Raw genomic sequence first — 27,457 nt, forward strand, 5'->3', positions numbered from 1 at the left:
ATGTTCAAATAGTTTGCCTTCTTTTGTTTCCATCTTCATGTTCCTTAGCACTTCCAAACTTTGGCTGGCAGGGACTGTAAGCAAAACTGCCAAAATACCATGGTGACAGGTTTCAGAGGGGTAGTCGTATTGGTCTGTATCAGCAAAAACAACGAGGAGTCCTTGTGGCACCTCAGAGATTAACAAATGTGTTAGTCTCTAAGGTGCCACAAGGACTCCTCTGAGACTAACAAATGTGTTAGTCTCTAAGGTGCCACAAGGACTCCTCTTTGTTTTTGCAAAATACCATGGTAATTCCTGCCAGGCTCTTAGGGAAACATGATGTTGCAAGGTTTTCAGCTCAAGAGCAGTTTGGATAAATTTTGGCTCAACCTGAATGTCTTGATGCTTATCTGACACAAATCTCTGAAAAATTTTCTGGTTTGCCCATCTTTATTTCAGTGGGCCCATTCTAGCTTCCATTGGCATGAAGGAAAGATTTTACTATCAACTTACATAGAAATGGGGTAGAGCTCTACAGGAATGGAAGAAACTGAGTAAGTGGAAATTTCTGAGCTACATAGGAGACTATTGAGAGAAATACTGTGTCTGGATTTCAAAAGTATTGGGTAATTGTAGGACTTTAGCTAGGAATGTTAGTTGAGATGATGGAATAATAACATGGCTGTGAGCCTTCAGCGATCAGGGAGGAAACCTTCCAACCCATGCACTGAGTTGCCTATTTTATGCTTTATGACATTTTTAAATCATGCTTTCTACTGAAGCATCAGTAATTGTTCATTACAAAAGCTGGGAAGCTGCCATAGAAGCCCCTATATTTTCATCTGGTCTGACAATTCCTTCACCTATTTCTTAACTGTTTTGGGGGCTTCCACTGTAGTTCACCTCCTCACACCAGAAACCCTTCAATCCTCAGTCTCCTTGTCAAATAATTTACTACATATTATTTTAATTTGTGTCAGTGTATTTACAGAAGTAAACATAGGTAAAATCTAATCACCATGTTGTATAAATACAGTAAACATTGGCAAGTAAGTTTAAAAAACAAGGTTAATTGAACAAATGCTATTTTTAATTTCAGAGATGTAACATTCATTGTTTGAACTGAAAAATGCTATGCCGTGAATCTGTTAGCTTAAGTGTAGGGCCTGATCCTGCAAACACTTATAACTGGGCTTAACTTTACTTGATGTCAACTTTATGTGTGCATGTGCATGAAGTTAAGCGCATGCATAAGCATGTGCAGGATCAGGGCATTAGTGCTGAGCATACTTCAATGCAATGACTCATGACAGTTAGCACCATGCCCAGGACTAAGGGTTTGCAGGATCTGGCCCTTTGTGAATAAAGGTTTCATTTTGTTTTACAATAACAAGGAAGAGAAACTGCATTAGAGAGCGTAGGCTTATATAGGAATCTGAACTTCCCAGATCGTAAACCTCCCCCGTTGAATTTTCCTGGGGATGCCCTCTACTAGGGCCTAAGCAAACACCAAATTGGGGTTGAAACCACATGAATAGACAGAGGGATATAGGACATTTTTTATGCTCGCTGTAAGAAAAATCCATATAAAGGATATTGCTATGGCTCCAGCCAGCAGACTTAGGGCTCAAGCCTGAAAATGCTTATGACTTGTGAAGAGTTTAGATTGTAAAGTCTTTGGGGCAGGAACTGTCTTTTTGTTCTGTTTTTGTACAGCACCTTGCATAATGGAGTCTTGGCTCTGGCTGGGGTTTCTTGGTACTTCACTACAAATAGTAATATAACTTCCTGTCAGAGATGACTACTCACAGAACCCAGCATTTTCAGGATCAGGCCCATTGAGATTGATAACTGTGGCTCAAAACTACAATCAGCTAATCAGTTGGTTTCTAACTCCTGTCTAAGTTATATATTTATGTGCTTATTGTTACAGGAATGTCACGAGGAGAAGAAATTAGAGAAATCTATGAATGTGCTGATCTATGATGCTTCTGTTTGCCACTTTTCAACAATGAGAGGTAGAGCAGATCACAAATATATTTATTTTCTTGCAAGCAAATTCAAAGAAAATTAATTATTATTTCATCAACAGGTTTTTTTGTTGTGAAACGAACAAACCAACCTGAGCACAGCCACATTTTTCTGACTACCAGAAACTAGATTTTTTAGATTTTTTTCAATGAGGAGAATTAAACAAAAGGAGAATTTTTCTTTTGAAAATTTTTGTCAAAAAGCCAGTTTTTCATGAAAAAGTCTTGTTGAAAATTTTTCAACCATCTCTAGTGTCAGTATGCTGTTTCAGCAGAATACTGAAAACCTCAAGCCAGAGTGTGCTGTCAATAATGATTAGGGCCCTACCAAATTCATGGCCCATTTTGGTCAATTTCATGGTCATAGGATTTTAAAAATCATAAATTTCATTATTTCAGATATTTAAATCTGAAATTTCACAGTGTTGTAATTGTAGGGTCCTGACCGAAAAAGGAGTTGTGGAGGGTCGCAGGTTATTGTGTGTGTATGGGGGGTGGGGGGGGTTGCAGTACTGCTACCCTTACTTCTGTGCTGCTGCTGGCGGGGTGCTGCCTTCAGAGCTGGGTGCCCAGCCCACAGCCGCTGCTGTCCAGCCACTGAGCTCTGAAGGCACCGCAGAAGTAAGGGTGGCAATACTACGACCACCCTCTAAAATAACCTTGCAACTCCCTTTTGGGTCAGGACCCCCAATTTAAGAAACGCTTATTTCACAGGGGAAGACCAGATTTCATGGTCCGTGACATGTTTTTCATGCCCATGAATTTGGTAGAGTCCTAATCATGATGTGAGAATGATGTAATCAGTTATGGCCTTACTCCTAGTGAAGTCAATGGCAAAACTCCCATCAAACTCAGGACAGGGCAGGACCAGTCCCTTACTTAGCATCTGGCTAATATCCTTGTGGATGGGTGGATAGCACAGATTAGGGAGCAACAATGGAGGCTCTCAAACATCATTCAAGCATAAAAAACAAGTGATATTCTGGAGAAGATAGTCTATACATGCCCAACAGCATACTGATAAATGAGTTGAATAGTGGTCTGTTGTTTTGTATTTGCTTTCCGCTATCATATGTGTATTAGCCCCTTTCCCTTTAGGACTGGATGTGGAAGGGGAATGAGACCCTTAGCTATTTATATGGCTTTTTTATAATGTTGCCCATTAACCATGGTATCTGAGTGCCCAGACACAGTGGTACGATATATATAAGAGAAAATTCATACAATTTCTAGATAGAGATGGTGTTGTTCCTCCTCAGCTTCTATGAGAGGTGCTTGTGTGATGGATGCATGAAGGCTAAAAAAAGGAACCCAAGCTGCAATATCTCTACTGTATTTTGACAGGAAGTGGGTAGAACTGAAGCTTCTCTTATAAAATATTCACTAATCAATGTTGATTCAATTTCAGAAGAAAGTTAGGGCTAAAACAAAAACAAGGCTTATGTTTAAATGCAAAATTACATGTTTTTCAAATAGAGGTGGTCCAAAACATGTCGATTTAAAACCTGGGAAAACCCTCTGATATCAGGTAGATGCAAAGATGGATAGAGGAAAAAGCAGCTTTTCCCCCTTAATGTTGGTATTCCTGGTATCTTAAGTATACTGAGAGATATTGAAATGGCAAATAAATATTTTTGTCTATATACTCAAGGTAATTAGGTAATTCAGTCAGTGTTCCTAAAATTAGTATCAGATACCTTCATTTATGCAAATACTAGGTCTTTTGTTTAAATATGATATACCCAAAACATGTATTATGTGTCCAAAATATATAAGTAATATGCACATAGCTGGCTGATTAAACTGCAGAATAGACTTAAAAGTTAAGATCAAAAACTGGAAGTAACACCTGCATTCTGGGCTCTTTTACAAATTGATTAATATAGTGGAAATGTAGGGCCCAATCCCCAGTTGGTGTATATTTACCTAGCTCAATTGAAGTCAGTTGGAGCTATACTAATATCAACTGAATCTAGTCAAAAATATTTTAAAAGCCTGTCTTCTTGTAGTTCTTAACATGAGCATATACCACTATAACAACTAATGCACAGGCAACATTTGTGTGGGTATGGCCATTATTTTAAAAAAACACATTTTTCTGATGCAGTGAACAGTATCATGAAAAAAAAAACAGACTGGTGGAACATAAAGAGATACAATCGATAAAACAGCTTTTTGCTATTTCACTTTTGCAGCCCTTTAACGTAGTCATCAGATAGGTGATTTTTGGATTATAATGTGCATAATTTGATGTTATTTTATGTTTTATTATATCTTTGGAATTACCCCATTGAATCAAACCATCTAGTCTAGAAGTCTGTCTCTGACGGTGACCAATTGCAAATAGCTCAGAAGATGATTCAGAGTAAATAGAGAAAACAATTTGTTAACAAAACCTTTCAGTTAGTGGCTGGCTAATGACATGATGCATGAATGTTTGTATCCCTTACAAAAAATCCTATGTAGTTTTTACTTTGGATATTCTCATTATCCATATAATGCATATCTTGTCATATTTTGAACTCTGCTGTCTTGACCTGATCTGTGGCAACGAGTTCCACAGGTTAAATATTCACTGGATATTTTTTTATCCGTTTGTAATTTGTTGCGTTTCAGTTACATTAAGTTATGAGAGAGTGAGTAGGTATGATCAGTTTAGCTTCTCATGAGAGTCACTTTTTTTATACTCCTATTATTATGTCCTTTGCAGACTCAGCAGTCTCAATCATTTAATCTTTCCTTACATGGAAATAGTTCTATGCCTTTAATCAATCAACCCATTTCTGAAGCCCTTCCATTTTTTTCTGTACATTTTGAGTGAGGGTGATAAAAAGTGGAGACACTGTTCCAGGCCAGTGCGTACCACTGAGGTATATAATGGCACTATATTTTCAGCATTATTTTCTAACCTCTTTGTTATACATTCTAAATCTCCACTTACTTTCTTGATTCCCCCACTGCACATCGGGCACATACTTTCACTGACCTGTCCACAATGATGGCCAGATCTTTTTTCTAAGTAGTTACAGTTAGTATAGCTCATCAAGCTGCCTCTTCAGGGGGGAATGGATCAACGTTCATGTTGCACTCCTGGTCAGTACCCAGTCCGGGCTGGGAAAGCTAATGATTCAACCAGCAGACCAAATTCTGTGCTGAACCCTGGTTGTGTGCCATGTGAGGCACATTGTGTATACACTAAGAAGAAGAAGGAGTTGTCCACATAGGGTTGTTGGAGACCGATGTGAGGCATCACCTCCTCTTGCTGACCTTGGGAGCTCAAGTTTGAAATTCTCATCTCCAACTTTGTGTTGGCACTGGACGCTTGCTAAACACTGGGCCAAAAGTTCACATTTGTGTACACTCAATTTAACCCAAAGCACAGTGAATTCCACAGGTGTGCAATCCTGGCTCCATTGCAGTTCATGGAAGTTTAGTCTTGGCCATCAATGGAGTCAAAATTTCACACCAGAAGTATTTCCGTTGACTTAAGTGGGCTTGATATCAGTCCTGTGTACAAGTCAGAGTTAGTGCACACACATTGGTCTTTGAATAAGCATTTGTTTAATTTTCATTTTTCTTAATAACTTTAGAACTCAGAACTTTCTGAACAAGATATATTGGTAGTTTATGATTCTGAGTATTAAGGTTTTATTTTAATAAACAGGGGCTTTTTTGCTTTAGTTTGTGAAGGAAACAAATTTCTTTATTTGCTAAATGGAAATTGTATCTGGAAAGCTTTTTGCTGGGTGAGAGCATATCTCTTTTCTGTTAACTTAGTTTAGAAAGAATGAGGAGTACTTGTGGCACCTTAGCGACTAACACATTTATTTGAGCATAAGCTTTTGTGGGCTAAAGCCCACTTCATCAGATGCATGCAGTGGAAAATATAGTAGGAAGATATATATATATATACAAAGAACATAAAAAATGGGGGTTGCCATACCAACTCTTAACAAGACAATCGCTTAAGGTGGGCTATTATCAGCAGGAGAAAAAAAACTTTTGTAGTGATAATCAGGATGGCCCATTTCAAACAGTTGATAAGAAGGTGTGAGTAACAGTAGGGGGGAAATAGTTTTTAGTTCGTGTAATGCCTCATCCACTCCCAGTCTTTATTCAAGCCTAATTTAATGGTGTCCAGTTTGCAGATTAATTCCAGTTCTGCTGTTCTCATTGGAGTCTGTTTTTGAAGTTTTTTTTTATTGAATAATTGCAACTTTTAGGTCTGTAATTGGCCAGGGAGGTTGAAGTGTTCTCCGATTGGTTTTTGAATGTTATACTGCTTGACGTCTGATTTGTGTCCATTTATTCTCTTGCATAGAGACTGTCTGATTTGGCCAATGTACATGGCAGAGGGGGGCATTTCTGGCACATAATGGCATATATCACATTGGTAGATGTGCAGGTGAATGAGCCTCTGATAGTGTGGCTGATGTAATTAGGTCCTATGATGGTGTCCCTTGAGAGTTGGCAACTGGCTTTGTTGCAAGGATAGGTTCCTGAGTTAGTGTTTTTGTTGTGTGGTGTGTGGTTGCTGGTGAGTATTTGCTTCAGGTTGAGGGGGCTGTCTGTAAGCAAGGGCTGGCCTGTCTCCCAAGATCTGTGAGAGTGAGGGGTCGTTTAGAAAAAATTGCTAGTCATCTCTATAAAATCCAAAATATTTTAAGGCTGATGCATGCTAAACATTACTTATGGAAAAATCTCATTATCTTCTTTGCCTTTCTACCTTTTATGGAGCTGCATTTTAATTCCATTGCAAAATGAAATTGCTTATTCAATTTGCAGCCACTGTGAACAACTCAAGTCTTGACTCTTGGCACTGTTGTAAGATCACATCTTTGATCAGCATTGCTTCTTCATAGTGAGTATTTGGGTCATGATCCAGCTGAGCCATTATCATAGGAAGTAGGAGATAATAATTTGTAACATTCCTGTGGTCTTCAATAGAAGACTATTGAAGAAGTTAGCTATGCTCAGCAGTGGGCTGCTTGCAGGTGATTAGCGATGGCCTCCGCAGGAGGTGCTACTCCATTAAAAAAAAAACGAGGAGTACTTGTGGCACCTTAGAGACACAAGTACTCCTCATTTTTTTTTGCTGATACAGACTAACAGGGTTACCACTCTGAAACCTACAACATTCAAGTTACCGTGAAAGACTTTTAATGGTATATGAATAACTGTCTGAGCCAAAGGGAGATTAACCTACTTGTCCAGTCCATAGATTATGTTATACTTATCACATTTTGCACTGATCTCTACCTAAATTTAATTGATTTTATTTAATCTCTAGGTTTTAAAAAATATCCATGGTTGACATCACTGTTTAGCCAAATAGTAATTGTCAGATCGCTTTCATTTCCAAGGACCTTGATTTCATGAGCCAGTTACTTTAGTCAGAGCATAATTATCACATCCATGTAACTATAACGTTCTGGACCAGATCCTAGGCTGGTGTAAATTGGTGTAGATCCTTAGAAGTCCATTAAATTAATTGGAGCGATGCTGATTTACACAAATTGAGGATTTGGCCCATAATATATACAAGAGTGATAATTATCAACCAAGTACTTTATACTGTTATATGATATTGTTTATAACAAAACCAAAGCTATGGAAAGACAATGTGAAACAATACTAACAATTGCATTCAAGTCAGACATTTTAAAATCATTTCTTGTAGTCTGTAACTTATCTTAGTTCATTGACTGCTGGATATGAAAGCATTTGATTCTGTCTTTCCCTGTTGTAGTATTTACTTTTTGAGGGGTAAGATAATTGAATTTATATACCCCAACAAAATGTGACAAAATCCTGTTACAGCTTTGGCTGGATTGGTTACCACAAGCTGTCACCATCGAAAGAATGGGTAGCCTGGAATATGATTCTTGTGACAAGTTCTTGGCCACTTAGTCTTTTTCCTTTCATTGCTCAGCCATGCTCCATGTCATGTTGGCCGATAACAGTGCCATGGAGGCCATTCAGCTGGCCCAGGATTGGCCTGCCCCCTACAGTATAGGGTACAGAAGCGGGTGGTGTATCGTCAACTGTGAATTCACTCAGGAATTCCCCTGCATAAGAGGAACCCCCCAGTTGGCTGTTTAAGGCACAAAAGGTCATAGTGGGGTTGAGGCTCTGGCTCAAAAAAGAATTGCAACTATTTGCAATATTTAAATCCAGAGCATTATGATGCTCCAGTTACATATTCAAAGCAGGTTTATACCCTTTCCCCTCTCCCCTGCCAGGTAGAAAAAGTACAGAAACCTTTGACAATGCAGCTACTTTGCATTCCAAATGACAAATATTTCTCTTTTAATTTCTGTCATATGTCAGAAGCTGTGAAGAATTGCAATCCCTACAACACTGCTAGAGCTAGCCCTGGTCACTCGATCACAGACCTAAGAGTGGCTATACTTCAACAAAAAAGCTTCAAAAACAGACTCCAACGAGAGACTGCTGAATTGGAATTAATTTGCAAACTGGATACAATTAACTTAGGCTTGAATAGAGACTGGGAATGGATGAGTCATTACACAAAGTAAAACTATTTCCCCATGGTATTTCTCCCTCCCACCCCACCCCCCACTGTTCCTCTGATATTCTTGTTAACTGCTAGAATTAGCCTACCTTGCTTGTCACCATGAAAGGTTTTCCTCCTTCCCCCCCCCCCCCCCCCCCCCCCCCCCGCTGCTGGTGATGGCTTATCTTAAGTGATCACTCTCCTTACAGTGTGTATGATAAACCCATTGTTTCATGTTCTCTGTGTGTGTGTGTATATCAATCTCCCCTCTGTTTTTTCCACCAAATGCATCCGATGAAGTGAGCTGTAGCTCACGAAAGCTTATGCTCTAATAAATTTGTTAGTCTCTAAGGTGCCACAAGTACTCCTTTTCTTTTTGCGAATACAGACTAACACGGCTGCTACTCTGAAAAATGTAAGGACAGAGTTTAGATTGAGCAGCTTGCAGTGGTGCTTTCTGTGCTGTAGCTGTTCATATGGAAGTCTTCCCTTTCCAGGGTTGTCAGGCTATCACTTTTCACAAGCACAAAATTGACACACAATTGAGAAAAAAATGTGGGAGATGGCTCAGTCATTCTGGCTGGTCTAGTACTGGGGTCCAGAGCAGAAATGGAAATGGAGCTTAGCTACTACCCTTCGCGTTGGATTCTTTTAGCTTTTTAGTATTCGTTGCAGCATCACTTGGAGAGTTGCTGCAGTTCCAACACAGTGGGAAGTCTTGGAGGCCTCTCATAATGACAAAAGGGAAAAGGAAAGCAGGCAGGCAGGAATTTTTAAAAGCACTTACTCAAGAGTCCTAACTATCAGCCAAATGGCTGTCTTACTCAGCTGAAGTGACCTTCTTTTTTCAGTGCTCTCCAGACAGAAAGGATCTATTTGCAAATTGCTGGATGTATTGCACACCAAGGCTGACAGCTGTGTGTCATACTGTACCTTTGCCAGAGACACATTTGACTCCCTTTCTTCAAAGAGCAATACCCTAGCTGGCTGGGGTTAAGCTGCAGAGAGACACCCAGGGCATGTGCAGAACATGTCCTCAAGCTTGTGCTAAGGTTGAAGATGGCTCTTAAAATCTGAAAAAAACACCAGCCCATTACATTGTCTATGGCAAGATATTTGAGAGTCTGGAGGATCAGGGAAGGGTAAAAATCCTAGACTTCTTGTTATGGGATCTATAGTCTCTGGGGAGAAATAGATCAGTGCTTTGTTTAACTTAAATGAAAAGAGAGACTGAGTTTGAAGTTACTGGGAGACCCGGATGCTTAGCACCTTTTGAAGTCAGGGCCTTATCCTTAAACTACAAATTAAACAGGGTTGGGAGGTGGGAGAAATTGTTATTTTTCACCTTGAAAACACTTGACTTTAAATAGAATTAAAAATATTGCCTATGGGAGCTCCTCAAGGTACATTTGCCTATTCCTGGATCATTCACTTACTTGTATTTTATTATATGATTTGTGAATGGATTAGCAGACATCTATTATCTTTCTCTCTGAATGCTCAAATTCTGTAAGGCACTTTAGAGCTGGGAAATCCCAACCTGATACTCCAAAGACTCCCATTGTATAAGTGAAGGCTCTAGAGAATTTCTATTTCTTGGTATTTGTTGAAATTACCTAGAGAAGATGTGAAATTAATGCATTGTTTTCTGTCTGTAATATTAAATTAGGGTTCATATTCCATAGGAAAAGATTGGTCAGACCAAAGACATATTCAATGCCATATAAAAAAGACTGATCAGAGTAAAGACAGTTTAAGGAAGACTGTATTAAATTCATCAGTTGATGGTGACTAGGTGTTGTGTTACTGAGGTGTGGTATATTAATTGAGAAAGCAAGTGCAGTACAGAAGTCTGTAATCTCAGCTGTACCATGAAGAAATTTGAGTTAACTCATTACTATGTGTCTTTGTCTTGCTAATTTAGACAGACACTATACAATCAAAGAGTAAGAAATGATCCAACTAATAAGAATAAGCGCCTTTTACAGATTGCACTAGCAAGTGTTAAGCAATATGTATTTTCTCTATTTATATGTCATAACCAGGGCAAAGAAAGTGTTCACAAAGAGTTGTATTAAAAATATTGTGCTCCTTAAAATATATTTTAAAATTAATAAAATGAAACACTTGTTGTATGGGTTCAGTATTGTCCCACTAATTGTTCGTATTTTAGTTGGTGATACTGTTTGCCAATCGAATGGAAAACTATTAACATAATTCCTGTGAAAGAGGGATGGTGAGTAGAAGTGTAAGCCCTGTGCACTTGGGTAAATTTCACTCTTAGAGAACAGCAATAGTTAATGTTGAGGACACAGCCATTAATGTCTACTGATTATTGCTTAAGAATTGAGGCAGATTATTCTGCTTTTAGTTCATTTATAACATTATAAATGACATCATGGCTTTTACTAATAACCCCAAACTGATTTTCTCTCAAGGGGAAGAATGCTTTGAATTATAGCTTTCAATTTACCATTATTTCAAATTGGCCCTATAGATTTCTTTCAGTGGAAATATGCTAATGATGAAATGCTGGTCCTATTGATACCAAGATAATCCAGAGTTATTTTCCTGTATGATTTGACAAAGATGATGTTGGATAGCAACATAATATGATGAGCAAAACGTAGTTTGCTTCAGAGATGGGTAAATTAATCTTTGTTGAAAGAATGATTAACAAATAGGGAAGCTGACAAAAGGGTATGAAATGCTGAAAAGACACTTCCCTTTATTTTCTGGCCCAGTCACTTGATGTTCATTAGAGTTACAAAAAATTATACCCCTAATAAATGGCAGAGGTCAGTATCCACTGATTCCAGAGCATGGAGTTACATTGCTTTGTTTGAGAAGCAGACGCGTGAAATGATTGCCAGAGTTTGCAACCACAGTGAAATCTGGAACATATTTCCAGTGATAGATTAGAGTTAGTTGAATTATTTGTGTGTGTGTGTGAGAGCGAGAGAGAGAGAGAAAAGGGGGAAGAGGTTCGGGGTGCAATCCAGATCAGTGAGGGGTTCTGTCACCACTTACCCTGTGTGCCTTACAGTGCTTTACTGCTATTTCTCCCAAACTGGGATGCTCACTACAAGCATGCAGGTCACACCCTGAACGTCTGTGTGCTAGACACCCCTTGTTCAGCAACTCTGATCCCAGCAGCCTGTCTAGTGCCCCACAGCCCCACTCAGGCTTCCTCCAGCCTTGATTACAACCAGCAAGGTGACCCCCAACATACTCCCAGCTAATAATTTCCCCAAACCCATGTGTGCTGCAATGTTCAGCTCTTTCCTGGGAATTTAGAGAAATAGTAAGATTCATTTGTTCCTTCTAGGACCCAGACGCACATCACAACTTATTAACTTAATGAGGGTATATATACACCCTTCTCTTTTAGGAGGCAGGTAAATAGCTGCCTTCTCTCATGTCTGGGAGGGAACTCATTTTTTTTCCTGTTTGGCCACAGACTTTAAAACCCTGGACTTTCAGGTTCCAGGGTTGCAGCGCTGGCAGATAAATACATTTTTAAAATCCACATAACTTCACTTATAAACTGAACAAACGTGATGTGGAGTCATTGAAGAGCTAATAACCGTAGTACCTTGTCATGCCATTTTCACTGTTGAACTGTACTTTATAAACAGCAGTTACATTTGGAAGACAAACATAGCTGGGTTCTGTGAAATCACCCCAGACTGGCAATAAGTTGGCATGGGGTGGGGAAGATCCTTTCATACTGAGCTGCTGTCTTACTGGGCGTACTTTATGCATTGTTGTAGCTGTGTGAGTCCCAGAATATTAGGCACACATGGGTGCTCTAATAGCTTTTATTGGACCAAATTCTGGTGGTGAGAGAGACATATTTCATACTTCACCTTGACTGGTCCCTTGAAATATGTGTTAACTACTTGTGCTAAACAATCTGTTCCATCTTGTATTGAGCAATGGCCTTCTGAGTAAGTTTCCCAGACCTGAAGAAGAGCGTTGTGTAAGTTCAAAAGTTTTTTTTCTCTCACCAACAAAAGTTAATCCACTAAAAGGTATTACCTTACTTATCATGTCTGGCTATACGTTGTCCTTTCCCTGTTTTACTGTATAGGGGATTTACTTATCACCTGTAGGGGTTTGTACTCAGCAAAGGAGAAAAAAAACCCTAAAGGGTATTTATTAAAAAAAAAAAAAGAAAGAAAGAAAACCAACCTGTGTTTTGGGAAATGAAGGGTCAGGACTAGCTACAATGGTGATGTGACACATTGGCAGTATGCATATAACCAGGCCAAGTCATCATCCAACACTTACTCCTGGGACATTTTCTGCAGGATTCATCCCATCCCCACAGAATTCCTGTGCTTCCCTGTAGAAAATGGCAGAGAAGCAACGCGGGAGGTGGGGGAGAAAGAAAGACCATAGGTGCAGTTTTTGGGGGGGGCATTGCCCCCCAAAATGAGACATGGGGGGCACATGGGGTTAGGTGCCATGGCTGCCCCTCCTCCCCCAATTTCTGCAAGAACAGAGCTGCCCACCTGAAGGAGGCCGCTTCTCGGCTCCGCTGACTCTGCAGTTGAATACCACCTCCTGGGTCCTAGTGCCAGTCATGCTCCCTTTCTGTGTGTGGGAGCCTTTCTGTGCAACAGTAAGTACCTGCAGTGAGGCTGGGTAAGGGGGTGGGTAGAGGAAATGATGGCAGGGCGAGTGAGGAGACAAGGCAGTGGGGAAGGAAAGGGGGGACTAAGGGAGGGGAATGTGGGCGTGAAGGGAAGGGACTAGAGAAAAAAAGGGACTAGGGGAATTGTGGGGGGAAGCAGGAGCCCGGCATGCAGCATCCACGTGGCAGCAACTGGGGCTCCTCCATTAAGCAGGCCTATCCAACCCTCATCCTGACAAGCCCTACTCCCCTACACCTGGACCCCTCTGATGACCCCCCCCTCACACCCAAACCTACGGATCCCCAACCAGCTTCATCTGGTCCCCCACCCCATCAAGCCCCACTCTCCCAGCACCTAGACTCCCCCACTGAGCCCTCCACACCCAGATCCCCCTGCTGAGCCCCAAACACTTTCACCTGTATCCTTTGCAGAGTCCCATTATCCCTGCACCCAGAAGCTCCCAATGAACCCCTGTGTGTTAAGATCACACACTGAGCTGCCTGCACCCAGATTGCCCCACATAGAAACCTCTCATCCCACACCTGATCCCCGCATACTAAGCCCCTCCACCTTGGATCCTGCTGGGGTGAGCCTGCCCATCCACACCTGGTGCAGACGGGCAAGGCCCCTGGGTGTTTCTGGGGCAGGCCCAGCCCTTGCAAGATGTCAGGGCCAGGTGCAGCCTCACTGTTGAGTCCCTGTACTGGGGGAGGTTGGGGCTTCAGAGTGATCTCCCACCTCAATGCAGTCAGTAGCCTGTGCTCACCACTGCCAGAATTCCCTCAGGAGTAAACACTGCTATGAATGTCATGCTGTCAAACAGCTAATCTGTAGCCATAGCTTTCATTGTGAAAAATTACATACAACCCCAATAGCGGTTATTTTGTGATTTGATCACTGAGGGCTCAGAAAGGTTCTTGTTAAAGGACTGGCCGCTACTTAATGTTGCAGGAAAAAGGTTTTGTTGCTTTTTATTTTTTAACATCAAATGTTGGTTTAGAGCAGGGATGGATGAAGACAGGATCTATCGCTCTGGGCCCTGGCTGGGGCCCTCTGACTCATGAAATTTGCAACCAAAGATCCTTGCTGGAGTCCTTCATGGGAAGTGGGTCTGACATAGGGCGTAGTGGTTAAAGACTGGTCTTTATTTTGTGGACTTCAGGCACATGCCCTGAGACAGAGTTACAAAAGAGAATGTATCAGTTTGAAAGGACTCTGACAGCAAAGCACCTGACTCCATTGGCTCCTTTATCACTTACCAGGAGGCGGGGGCATCGGTGGGTGAGGCTAGAACTGGTCAAAAGCAAGGACATTTTGGTGTGAAAAACTCCTTGTGGTAAAATAATATCTAACCAGCCCTAGGGAGGGTCAAAAGCCCCATCACATAAGTGCTTCCACCCCCCCGCCCCAATGTCATCCCACTCTCTGGCCCTGACTGCTGTCAGGAGCAGCCTCCCTGCTAGGATGACTAGAGCCCTGCACATCTGCAGATATCCGCTTTAGATCTACAGGTATCCGTGGACTGTGTTTGCAAATGGGATGCGGATACAAATTTTGTATCCATGCAGAGCTCCAAGGATGAAGGCTGATTGCCAACACACAGGAGCAGAGCAGTCGCTGCACTATTCCTGCTATCTCCCTGTCCATCGGGGGCAGATTGTTGCATTTCTCTTACGTTGGCCTCAGTGCAAAGCCTTGTCTAATGTTTAGTGCTGCCCTGGAGTTACGCTTCTTATGCACGGATCAGCAGCCAGTCCAACCTGCATGCTAAGAGCTGGGTGTGTCAGACACAGCATGTGCAGGGCTGCTTGCACCTGCTGATCAGAACAGTGATTTTTCAACCTTTTTATTCATTTGCAGATCCCTTAAAAATTTCAAATGGAGGTGCAGACCTTTTTGGAAATCTTAGACATAGTCTGCAGAACGCACAGACCACAGGTTGAAAACCACTGGACTAGAACCATGGGGACCCTCAGCTGTGTGATGCAGAAGGCTCCTCCACTCCCCATCAGACTATGAAATAGGGTCATAGGCCGATGCAGAACCTGGAGGAGAATGCAGAATATCATGCTCTGGGGGTCCAGAAGCAATGGAGGTGCAGGAAGGGTGCCCTAGGCAAGGGGAAAAGGCAGAGGGAGAGGGGGGCCCCAGTGGAAATAAATGGAGGAGGGGCCCTCAGGGCTTATCAATAAGGCAGGAAGAAGGGATGAGAAGTGCCTCTGGGAAAGAGGGCAGCAGAGGCTGAGAAAAGCCCCTGCAGATTGAAGTCCTGGCTCCCCCAATTCAGCAGAAATAGCCCAGTTCATTAATGTGACTGCTGGTCAACTCTGTAGCCTTGTGTAGGTTGGCCTTTGGCACTCACTAGCATGTATTACTACTAGGGCTGTTGATTAATCACAGTTAACTCACATGATTAATTCAAAAATATTAATCGCGATTAAAAAAATTAATCGCAGTTTTAATTACACTGTTAAACAATAGAATACCAATTGAAATTTATTAAATATTTTGGCTGTTTTTCTGCATTTTCATATATACATTTTATTCGGTGTTGTATTTGAAATCAAAGTGTAGATTATTTTTGCTTACAAATATTTGCACTGTAAAAATAAATAAATAAAAGAAATAATATGTTTCAATTTCTCTCATACAAATACTGTAGTGCAGTCTCTTTGTGGTGAAAGTGCAACTACCAAATATAGATTTTTTTTTGTTACATAACTGCACTCAAAAACAGAACACTGTAAAACTTCAGAGCCTACAAGTCCACTTAGTCCTACTTCTTGTTCAGCCAATCACTAAGACAAACAAATTTGTTTACATTTACAGGATATAATGCTGCCCTCTTCTTATTTACAGCGTCATCAGAAAATGAGAACAGGCATTTGCATGGCACTTTTGTAGCTGGCATTGCAAGGTATTTATGTGCCAGATATGCTAAACATTCCTATGCCCCTTCATGCTTTGGCCACCATTCCAGAGGACATGCTTCCATGCTGATGATGCTCATTAAAAAATAATGCATTAATTAAATTTGTGACTGAACTCCCTGGGGGAGAATTGTATGCCCCCTGCTCTGTTTTACCCTCATTCTGCCATATATTTCATGTTATAGCAGTCTCGGATGATGACCCAGCACATGTTGTTCATTTAAGAATATTTTCACTGCAAAACGCAAAGAAGGTACCAATGTGAGATTTCTAAAGATAGCTATAGCACTCAAACCAAGGTTTTAAGAATCTGAAGTGACTTCCAAATTCTGAGAGGGACGAGATGTGGCACATAGTTTCAGAAGTCTTAAAAGAGCAACACTCCGATGCGGAAACTACAGAACCTGAACCACCAAAAAAGAAAATCAGCCTTCTGCTGGTGGCATCTGACTCAGATAATAAAAATGAACATACATCGGTCCGCACTGCTTTGGTTTGGTATCGAGCAGAACCCGTCATCAGCATGGATGCATGTCGCCTGAAACGGTGGTTGAAGCATGATGAGATATATGAATCTTTAGTGCATCTGGCATGTAAATATCTTGCGATGCTGGCTACAACAGTGCCATGAGAACCCCTGTTCTCACTTTCAAGTGACATTGTAAACAAGAAGTGGGCAGCATTATCTCCTGCAAATATAAACAAGCTTGTTTGTCTGAGCAATTGGCTGAACAAGAAGTAGGACTGAGTGGCCTTGCAGGCTCTAAAATGTTACATTGTTTTATTTTTGAATGCAAGTTTTTTAGTCTTTTTTTATGTCCTAGAGCAGTTTTTAAACTAAGGACTGGGGGAAAGCCGACAGATGTGGAGGAGCATGTGGTTTGGACAGCCACATCCCTTGGGGAGGATCTATTAATGGAGATTCTCTATGTCCTAGTAAGAAGGAGGGGATAGAAGATGATAAAATACAGGTAGGATCTGATGAGTCAAATGAAAAAAAGTCCCATTCAATTACATCATGTAATGGCAGACAGCGAAAAAGTGACAAGTTTTTAAAGTGCTTATATACCAAGGCTAGAAGTCTAAATAATAAGATGGGTGAAGTAGAGTGCCTGGTATTAAATGAGGATATTGATATAATAGGCATCACAGAAACTTGGTGGAATGAGGATAATCAATGGGACACATGCATCTGACGAAGTGGGTATTCACCCATGAAAGCTTATGCTCCAAGACGTCTGATGGTCTATAGGGGGCCACAGGATTCTTTGCTGCTTTTACAGATCCAAACTAACATGGCTACCCCTCTGATAATGGGACACAGTAATACCAGGGTACAAAATATATCAGAAGGATAGAAAAAGGTTGTGCTGGTGGGGGAGTGGCACTATATGTGAAATAAAGCATAGAATCAAATCTTAAATGAACCAAACTGTACTATGGAATCTCTCAGGATAGTAATTCCATGCTCTAATAATAAAAATATGACAATAGGGATATATTACCTACCACCTGATCAGGATGGTGATGACTGTGAAATGCTTAGGGAGGTTAGAGAGGCTATTAAAATAAAAAACTCAATAATAATAATGGAGGATTTCAGCTATCCCTATATTGACTGGGTACATGTCACCTCAGGATGGGTTGCAGAGATAAAGTTTCTTGACACCTTCAATGACTGCTTCTTGGAATAGCTTGTCCTGGAACCCACAAGAGGAGAGGCAATTCTTGATTTAGTCCTAAGTGGTGGAGCACAGAATCTGGTCCAAGAGGTGAATATAGCTGGACCGCTTGGTAATAGTGACCATAATATAATTAAATTTAACATCCCTGTGGAGGGAAAACACCACAGCAGCCCAACACTGTAGCATTTAATTTCAGAAAGGGGAACTACACAAAAATGAGGAGGTTAGTGAAACAGAAATTAAAAGGTACAGCGCCAAAAGTGAAATCCCTGCAAGCTGCATGGAAACTTTTTAAAGACACCACAATAGAGGCTCAGTTTAAATGTATACACCAAATTAAAAAACATAATAAGAGAATCAAAAAAGTGCCACCGTGACTAAACAACAAAGTAAAAGAATCATGTCTCACCAATTTGCTAGAATTCTTGGCGGGGCGGGGGGGGCGGGGTGTCAACAAGCATGTGGACATGGGGGGAGCCTGTGGCTATAGTGTACTTAGGTTGTCAGAAAGCCTTTGACAAAGTCCCTCATCAGAGGCTCTGAAGCAAAGTAAGCAGTCATGGGATAAGAGGGAAGGTTCTCTCATAGATTGGTAACTGGTTAAAAGATACGAAACAAGGATAGGAATAAATGGTCAGTTTTCTGAACGGAGAGAAGTTCATAGTGGTGCCCCCAGAGTCTGTACTGGGATAGTCCTATTCAAATATTCATAAATTATGTCGAAAAGGGGGTAAACAGTGAGGTGGCAAAATTTACAGATGATACAAAAACTACTCAAGATCATTAAATCCCAGGCAGCCTGCGAAGAGCTACAAAAGGATCTCTCAAAATTGGGTGAATGGGCAACAAAATGGCAGATCAAATTCAATGTCGATAAATGCAAAGTAATGCAACTGGAAAACATAATCCCAACTATAAATACAAAATGATGGGGTCCTGATTAGCTGTTACACTCAAGAAAGAGATTTTGGAGTCATTGTGGATAATCCTCTGAAAACATCCACTCAATGTGCAATGGCAGTCAAAAAAGTAAACAGAATGTTGGGAATCATTAAGAAAGGGATAGATAATAAGACAGAAAATATCATATCGTCTCTATATGAATCCATGGCATGCCCACATCTTGAATACTGCGTTCAGGTGTGATTACCCCATCTCAAAAAAAGATATATTGGAATTGGAAAAAGTTCAGAAAAGGGCAACAAAATGATTAGGGGTATGGAACAGCTTCCATATGAGGAGAGATTAATAAGACTGGGACTTTCCATCTTAGATGACTAAGGGGCGATATGATAGAGATCTAAAAAATTATGACTGGTGTGGAGAAAGTAAATAAGGAAGTGTTATTTACTCCTTCTAATAACACGAGAACTAGGGGTCACCAAATGAAATTAATAGGCAGCAGGTTTAAAACAAAAGGAAGTATTTCTTTATACAATGCACAGTCAACCTGTGGAACACTTTGCCAGAGGATGTTGTGAAGGCCAAGACTATAACAGGGTTCAAAAATGGCCTAGATAAATTTATGGAGGATAGGTCCATCAATGGCTATTAGCCAGGATGGGCAGAGATGGTGTCCCTAGCCTCTGTTTGCTAGAAGCTGGGAATGAGCGACAGGGAATGGATCACTTGATGATTACCTGTACTGTTCATTCCCTTTGGGGTACCTGGCATTGGCAACTGTCGGAAGACAGGATACTGGGCTAGATCAACCTTTGGTCTGACACAGTATGGCCGTTCTTATGCGTAAGTTCAACTTTCATGATAAAGAGCTTACAGTACAGTACTTGTATTAGGTGAATTGAAAAATACTATTTCTTTTGTTGTTTTTCAGTGCAAATACTTGTAATAAAAAATAAATATAAAGTGAGCACTGTACCCTTTTTATTCTGTGTTGTAACTGATATCAATATATTTGAAAATGTAGAAAACATCCAAAAATATTTAAATAAATGGTATTCTATTATAGTTTTACAGTGAGACTAATTGCGTGATTAATTTTTTTAATCGCTTGACAACCCTAATTACTACACAAATGGTAGAATGTTTTCACAAGCACCTGCCTGAAACAGATAAAGAACTTCCTTTCATTTCCCTTTGAAATGCAGAATTTTCCATTTGTGCCAGACATGGCCCTCTCTAAATCTCCTGGCAAACACTGTGCACTGCTAGCACCCTCTTCCCTTGGAGGGCCCAGTGGGAGGGGGGGCAGGAGAGGAAAACTCAGCAGATTCATACTACAAAGCTTTTGAGGGTGTGTATAGATATGTGTGTGAGACTGACCAGAATGTCCACTTTTATGAGGCCACAGGATGTCTACCCACATTGAAGGCCCTTCACCAGCTTCACTTTGTCTGTGGAAGTAAACAAAAGGAACAGATTCGTCAAAGCTGAGCCTTCCTTTGGATGTCTCAGCCCATTCAATTGTCTCTGTTTTCTCCCTATGATGAGTGCTTGCATCCATAGGTCAGGATGGGACACTTAGAATGTAAACCCTTTTGTGTCTGGGGACCTTTTGAATGGGGTAGAAGTTTGGCATGACTAGGCAGTGTTTCGTATGAGGGAAATATCCCACTGACGACATGGCCTGCAAACTGAGGTGGGTCACTGTGGAGGGCCAAACTGCTCAGTGGGTATTGGTTTAGAATTATTTAATCTTCCTGCAGTTATGTACTATAATTGTACATTTTGTTTTGCAGTTTACAGGGGGATGGTAGAGGCAGCCAGTTGCTCTTATGAGTCATTTGTAGATATTCACTTCAGAATCCACATTTGTAAATCAGAAAAGAGCGGAAGCAACAAAACTATAGTTTTAGCTTAGTGAATCCTTCAGCTGAACCCTTTTCTCACGTTTTTTTGTGCTGATTGATGGGTCATGGCCTTTAAAATGTGGTGTTGGCAGATTAGAGCCAGCCCAACTCTTGGGAGCACCTATTCTCTACCTTTCCCCTCTTTAAAGCAGGAGACAAGCACTTTCCAGTGTTGCCCATTGCTGAATGTGTCAAGAGCAAATACTTCCTCCAAAACAAGAGCTTAAGTAAAGAGAACAAAAGGGACACACATTTGATGAACTTTTAAACCTCTGATTAGTATCTTAATTTTACTCCTGCAAACTGCTGGTTTTGGGGAACAGGCTTCATAGTGCAAATGACGCAAAGGCATTTCAGTGGTAGCAGCTAAACATTGACAAAAACCAAAGAGGGAAACCAGTTAGGATAATGTGTATGTCAATGAAACTGAAACCCAAATCAGCAGCAGAAAAACTGAAATACCTTTCATTCAAATTAATGTTCATTCTCTCTGTGCTCAGCTGGGAGAAATGTAGCTTTCTCTTTTGTTATCTATCTATCTATCTATCTATCTATCTATCTATCTATCATGTGTATGTGTGTTAAGGCGGATGCTTACAACAAATTTAGTACAGTGTTTCTTGTAACTTGAGTGTGTTTTCTAACATCATAACAGAAACTGCTTATTACTGTATGTGCTGATTTTACTGTACCAAAAGGAACATTTTGACCAAGAGCTCCTTGAATCTCTTTTGGGGAATTTGGCTCCAGTGTTAAGAGGACAGATAATGTGAATTCTCAGTGAAACTCCACAAATCTCCCCAATCATTAAAAATTAAATAAATAAAATAAATAAAGTGCACACTACATATGCTGAAATCTGGCTCTATCAACACCCCCCCCAAAGAAAAAAAACCCAATGCCGCCCCTCCCCCACCCCCAACTGGCTTCTGCGATCCTGGAAACTTTATGCTATTTCCTGTGCAGTTTAGGAACCAGAGGATATAAAGCCTGGAAAAATGTGGGAAACTTCACAAAGGCTACCTTGCACTTTCCCAAGATTATCGGGTTTAGGAAATGGGGGCAAGATTTGTTCACCCCTTAAGAATTAAGGTAAGAGTTATATACACTCAAGTTTCAGGATATAAAGGGTGTATTAAATGTATCTAGGCAATAATAAAAGGAGTACTTGTGGCACCTTAGAGACTAACAAATTTATTAGAGCATAAACTTTCGTGAGCCACAGCTCACTTCATCGGATGCATTTGGTGGAAAAAACAGAGGGGAGATTGATATACACACACAGAGAACATGAAATAATGGGTTTATCATACACACTGTAAGGAGAGTGATCACTTAAGATAAGCCATCACCAGCAGCAGGGGGGGGGGAAAGGAGGAAAACCTTTCATGGTGACAAGCAAGGTAGGCTATTTCCAGCAGTTAACAAGAATATCTGAGGAACAGTGTGGGGGTGGGGTGGGGTGGGGGGGAGAAATAACATGGGGAAATAGTTTTACTTTGTGTAATGACTCATCCATTCCCAGTCTCTATTCAAGCCTAATTTAATTGTATCCAGTTTGCAAATTAATTCCAATTCAGCAGTCTCTCATTGGAGTCTGTTTTTGAAGCTTTTTTGTTGAAGGATAGCCACTCTTAGGTCTGTGATCGAGTGACCAGAGAGATTGAAGTGTTCTCCAACTGGTTTTTAAATGTTATAATTCTTGACATCTGATTTGTGTCCATTCATTCTTTTACGTAGAGACTGTCCAGTTTGACCAATGTACATGTACAATGTACAGAGGGGCATTGCTGGCACATGATGGCATATATCACATTGGTAGATGCGCAGGTGAACGAGCCTCTGATAGTGTGGCTGATGTGATTAGGCCCTATGATGGTGTCCCCTGAATAGATATGTGGACAGAGTTGGCAACGGGCTTTGTTGCAAGGATAGGTTCCTGGGTTGGTGGTTCTGTTGTATGGTGTGTGGTTGCTGGTGAGTATTTGCTTCAGATTGGGGGGCTGTCTGTAAGCAAGGACTGGCCTGTCTCCCAAGATCTGTGAGAATGATGGGTCGTCCTTCAGGATAGGTTGTAGATCCTTGATGATGCGTTGGAGAGGTTTTAGTTGGGGGCTGAAGGTGATGGCTAGTGGCGTTCTGTTATTTTCTTTGTTGGGCCTGTCCTGTAGTAGGTGACTTCTGGGTACTCTTCTGGCTCTGTCAATCTGTTTCTTCACTTCAGCAGGTAGGTATTGTAGTTGTAGGAATGCATGATAGAGATCTTGTAGGTGTTTGTCTCTGTCTGAGGGGTTGGAGCAAATGCGGTTATATCGTAGAGCTTGGCTGTAGACAATGGATCGTGTGGTATGATCTGGATGAAAGCTAGAGGCATGTAGGTAGGAATAGCAGTCAGTAGGTTTCCGATATAGGGTGGTGTTTATGTGACCATCGCTTATTAGCACCGTAGTGTCCAGGAAGTGGATCTCTTGTGTGGACTGGTCCAGGCTGAGGTTGATGGTGGGATGGAAATTGTTGAAATCCTGGTGGAATTCCTCAAGGGCTTCTTTTCCATGGGTCCAGATGATGAAGATGTCATCAATGTAGCGCAAGTAGAGTAGGGGCATTAGGAGACGAGAGCTGAGGAAGCGTTGTTCTAAGTCAGCCGTAAAAATGTTGGCATACTGTGGGGCCATGCGGGTACCCATCGCAGTGCCGCTGACTTGAAGATATACATTGTCCCCAAATGTGAAATAGTTATGGGTGAGGACAAAGTCACAAAGTTCAGCCACTAGGTTAGCCGTGACATTATCGGGGATACTGTTCCTGACGGCTTGTATCCCATCTTTGTGTGGAATGTTGGTGTAGAGGGCTTCTACATCCACAGTGGCTAGGATGGTGTTTTTAGGAAGATCACCAATGGACTGTAGTTTCCTCAGGAAGTCAGTGGTGTCTCGAAGATAGCTGGGAGTGCTGGTAACGTAGGGCCTGAGGAGGGAGTCTACATAGCCAGACAATCCTGCTGTCAGGGTGCCAATGCCTGAGATGGGGGACCTCTCCTTTTGCCCCTCCACCCCCACGAACATGATACAGTTCTGTGGTGACCTGGAATCCTATTTTCGACGTCTCCGACTCAAGGAATATTTCCAACACACCTCTGACCAACATATTAACCCACAGAGACCTTCTTACCAACACTATAAAAAGAAGGATTCTGGGTGGACTCCTCCTGAAGGTCGAAACAGCAGCCTGGACTTCTACATAGAGTGCACGAGCTGAAATTGTGGAAAAGCAGCATCGCTTGCCCCATAACCTCAGCCATGCAGAACACAATGCCATCCACAGCCTCAGAAACAACTCTGACATCATAATCAAAAAGGCTGACAAAGGAGGTGCTGTCGTCATCATGAATAGGTCGGAGTATGAACAAGAGGCTACTAGGCAGCTCTCCACCACCACTTTCTACAAGCCATTACCCTCTGATCCCACTGAGAGTTACCAAAAGAAAGTACAGCATTTGCTCAAGAAACTCCCTGAAAAAGCACAAGAACAAATCCGCACAGACACACCCCTGGAACCCCGACCTGGGGTATTCTATCTGCTACCCAAGATCCATAAACCTGGAAATCCTGGACGCCCCATCATCTACAAGCCGTCAGGAACAGTATCCCCGATAATGTCACGGCTAACCTGGTGGCTGAACTTTGTGACTTTGTCCTCACCCCTCACCCACATAACTATTTCACATTTGGGGACAATGTATACCTTCAAGTCAGCGGCACTGCGATGGGTACCCGCATGGCCCCAGAGTATGCCAACATTTTTACGGCTGACTTAGAACAATGCTTCCTCAGCTCTCGTCTCCTAATGCCCCTACTCTACTTGCGCTACATTGATGACATCTTCATCATCTGGACCCATGGAAAAGAAGCCCTTGAGGAATTCCACCAGGATTTCAACAATTTCCATCCCACCATCAACCTCAGCCTGGACCAGTCCACACAAGAGATCCACTTCCTGGACACTACGGTGCTAATAAGCGATGGTCACATAAACACCACCCTATATCGGAAACCTACTGACCGCTATTCCTACCTACATGCCTCTAGCTTTCATCCAGATCATACCACACGATCCATTGTCTACAGCCAAGCTCTACGATATAACCGCATTTGCTCCAACCCTTCAGACAGAGACAAACACCTACAAGATCTCTATCATGCATTCCTACAACTATAATACCCACCGGCTGAAGTTAAGAAACAGATTGACAGAGCCAGAAGAGTACCCAGAAGTCACCTACTACAGGACAGGCCCAACAAAGAAAATAACAGAACGCCACTAGCCATCACCTTCAGCCCCCAACTAAAACCTCTCCAACGCATCATCAAGGATCTACAACCTATCCTGAAGGACGACCCATCATTCTCACAGATCTTGGGAGACAGGCCAGTCCTCGCTTACAGACAGCCCCCCAATCTGAAGCAAATACTCACCAGCAACCACACACCATACAACAGAACCACCAACCCAGGAACCTATCCTTGCAACAAAGCCCGTTGCCAACTCTGTCCACATATCTATTCAGGGGACACCATCATAGGGCCTAATCACATCAGCCACACTATCAGAGGCTCGTTCACCTGCGCATCTACCAATGTGATATATGCCATCATGTGCCAGCAATGCCCCTCTGCCATGTACATTGGTCAAACTGGACAGTCTCTACGTAAAAGAATCAATGGACACAAATCAGCTGTCAAGAATTATAACATTCAAAAACCAGTTGGAGAACACTTCAATCTCTCTGGTCACTCGATCACAGACCTAAGAGTGGCTATCCTTCAACAAAAAAGCTTCAAAAACAGACTCCAACGAGAGACTGCTGAATTGGAATTAATTTGCAAACTGGATATAATTAAATTAGGCTTGAATAGAGACTGGGAATGGATGAGTCATTACACAAAGTAAAACTATTTCCCTATGGTATTTCTCCCCCCCACCCCACCCCCCACTGTTCCTCAGATATTCTTGTTAACTGCTGGAAATAGCCTACCTTGCTTGTCACCATGAAAGCTTTTCCTCCTCCCCCCCCCTGTTGCTGGTGATGGCTTATCTTAACTGATCACTCTCCTTACAGTGTGTATGATAAACCCATTGTTTCATGTTCTGTGTGTGTGTATATCAATCTCCCCTCTGTTTTTTCCACCAAATGCATCCGATGAAGTGAGCTGTAGCTCACGAAAGCTTATGCTCTAATAAATTTGTTAGTCTCTAAGGTGCCACAAGTACTCCTTTTCTTTTTGCGAATACAGACTAACACGGCTGCTACTCTGAAACCTAGCCAATAATGACCTTTACATGCTTGGAGCTACAACCACAGTGATGTCAGTGCTGCGCCCAGTGCAATTGAGGAAAGGGGCACATGGCTAGTTTGTGTTCTGGCACATCTTATCATACAGCAACCTTCGGACTGCCTCCTTCTCAGCCATACCTGTATTAAACCCTGTACCCAGGAGACTGAGGGAAGTAACAAAGAGCCAGCTATGTTGTCTCTTTGCACCCAGGGATTTCCTTATACCAGAGAAATCCTCAAATAGCTGGCTGTGTCCTTCTGGTTTTATTTAAAGTAAATTTAGTGATGATGTATTACTCCACTGGGGGTTTAGCTCCGGTGGCTACAGTCTCAAGGTCAACAGTGTTACCTCTGCCAATGACTTCAGGTCTAGAGCTTCTAGCAACATATGAAGCCCAAGGAAAGTAATACATTCACAAGAACAAAGTCTAACATCTTTGATCAATGGTATGAATATCCAAGCATAGATAAATCCTACAGAGACGTGAACAAATTATAGCTAATCATACTCACATCCTCCTACGTAGTGTTAGGGTCTGCTGGGTCTCATGGCTTGATCATGACTAGAGGGATGGTTCCTGCTGGAGTTTTCCTGTAGGGAGCTTAATTTTCCTAAGCTGGGCACCCTTATTTAGAATTGATTCTGACTACATCTCATACCATGCTCAATAGCCTGGGTTGTGGAAGACCAGGGTTCAGTTCCTGCTGTGCCAGACACATCCTATGTGACCCTGAGCATGTCATTTAGTCCCTCTGTACCTCAGTTTCCTATATGTAAAATGGGGATAATAACTCTGCCCTAACTCACAGAGTGAGGATCAATACATTAAAGATTGCTCCGCTATTAAGTGATGTGTGGCCAGACAAGTACCTAAGTCAGAGAGAGAAAGTTGAACATTGCAAAAATAGTTCTCCAATTGTACCTACTATTTAATTACATCTAAGGGTTTGGAATTTACAGCCCTACTTTCTGTTAATGTTTAAAACAGAAATAATACTTCTGAAACATTGCTGATAGTGGCCCTGTTGACTGTATTTTGAACTAAGCAGGACTCATGATGTGAAGGTCTTTCAGGACCGATAGCCATTATAGCTTTATTAGAACAGCTTTGTGCTTACAGACATTGAGTGATTTAAAAAAAATGTTTTTTTGCTAACTATATTAGGTACTTTGTGTAATTTTCTTAGTCTTGAAACTTTTCTGAAGTAAGAACAGTCTGTCCTATTGCACACAGCTAGAGGAAGGTGGCCTGTTATAGGAAAATAATATAATAAAAAATCAGTGCCTTGTTTAAATTAATGTTACATTTGTTGTTAGGTACAAGGAAGGAGAACTTGAAACTAACTGGAGGACATATGTCACAGGAAGTGGGACCTGAGATTACAGAATAGGAAAAAATGTTAAAGCACAACTATCATATATAATTATATAAACACTCACAGAACAGATTTAGCCTAACCTGTAATTCTATCTTGGGTGCCCAACGACATGAACAAATCACTCAAGCGTTTCATGGGTGGATTTTAT

The 27,457-nt window shown here is 41.5% G+C and overlaps 1 long non-coding RNA gene across 1 annotated transcript; it reads right to left on the minus strand.

The window, feature by feature from the left end:
* Positions 1-696: 696 nt before the first annotated feature.
* On the minus strand, positions 697-15,988 carry LOC122455681. Its single transcript, XR_006274074.1, has 3 exons — positions 15,827-15,988; positions 1,697-1,701; positions 697-709 (listed from the first exon to the last, which is right to left on the minus strand). It is a non-coding gene; the product is annotated as an uncharacterized LOC122455681 (long non-coding RNA).
* Between the last annotated feature and the right edge of the window lie 11,469 nt (positions 15,989-27,457).

The sequence above is a fragment of the Dermochelys coriacea genome, chromosome 9, assembly GCF_009764565.3.
Source record: "Dermochelys coriacea isolate rDerCor1 chromosome 9, rDerCor1.pri.v4, whole genome shotgun sequence".
NCBI classification, from domain to species: domain Eukaryota; kingdom Metazoa; phylum Chordata; order Testudines; family Dermochelyidae; genus Dermochelys; species Dermochelys coriacea.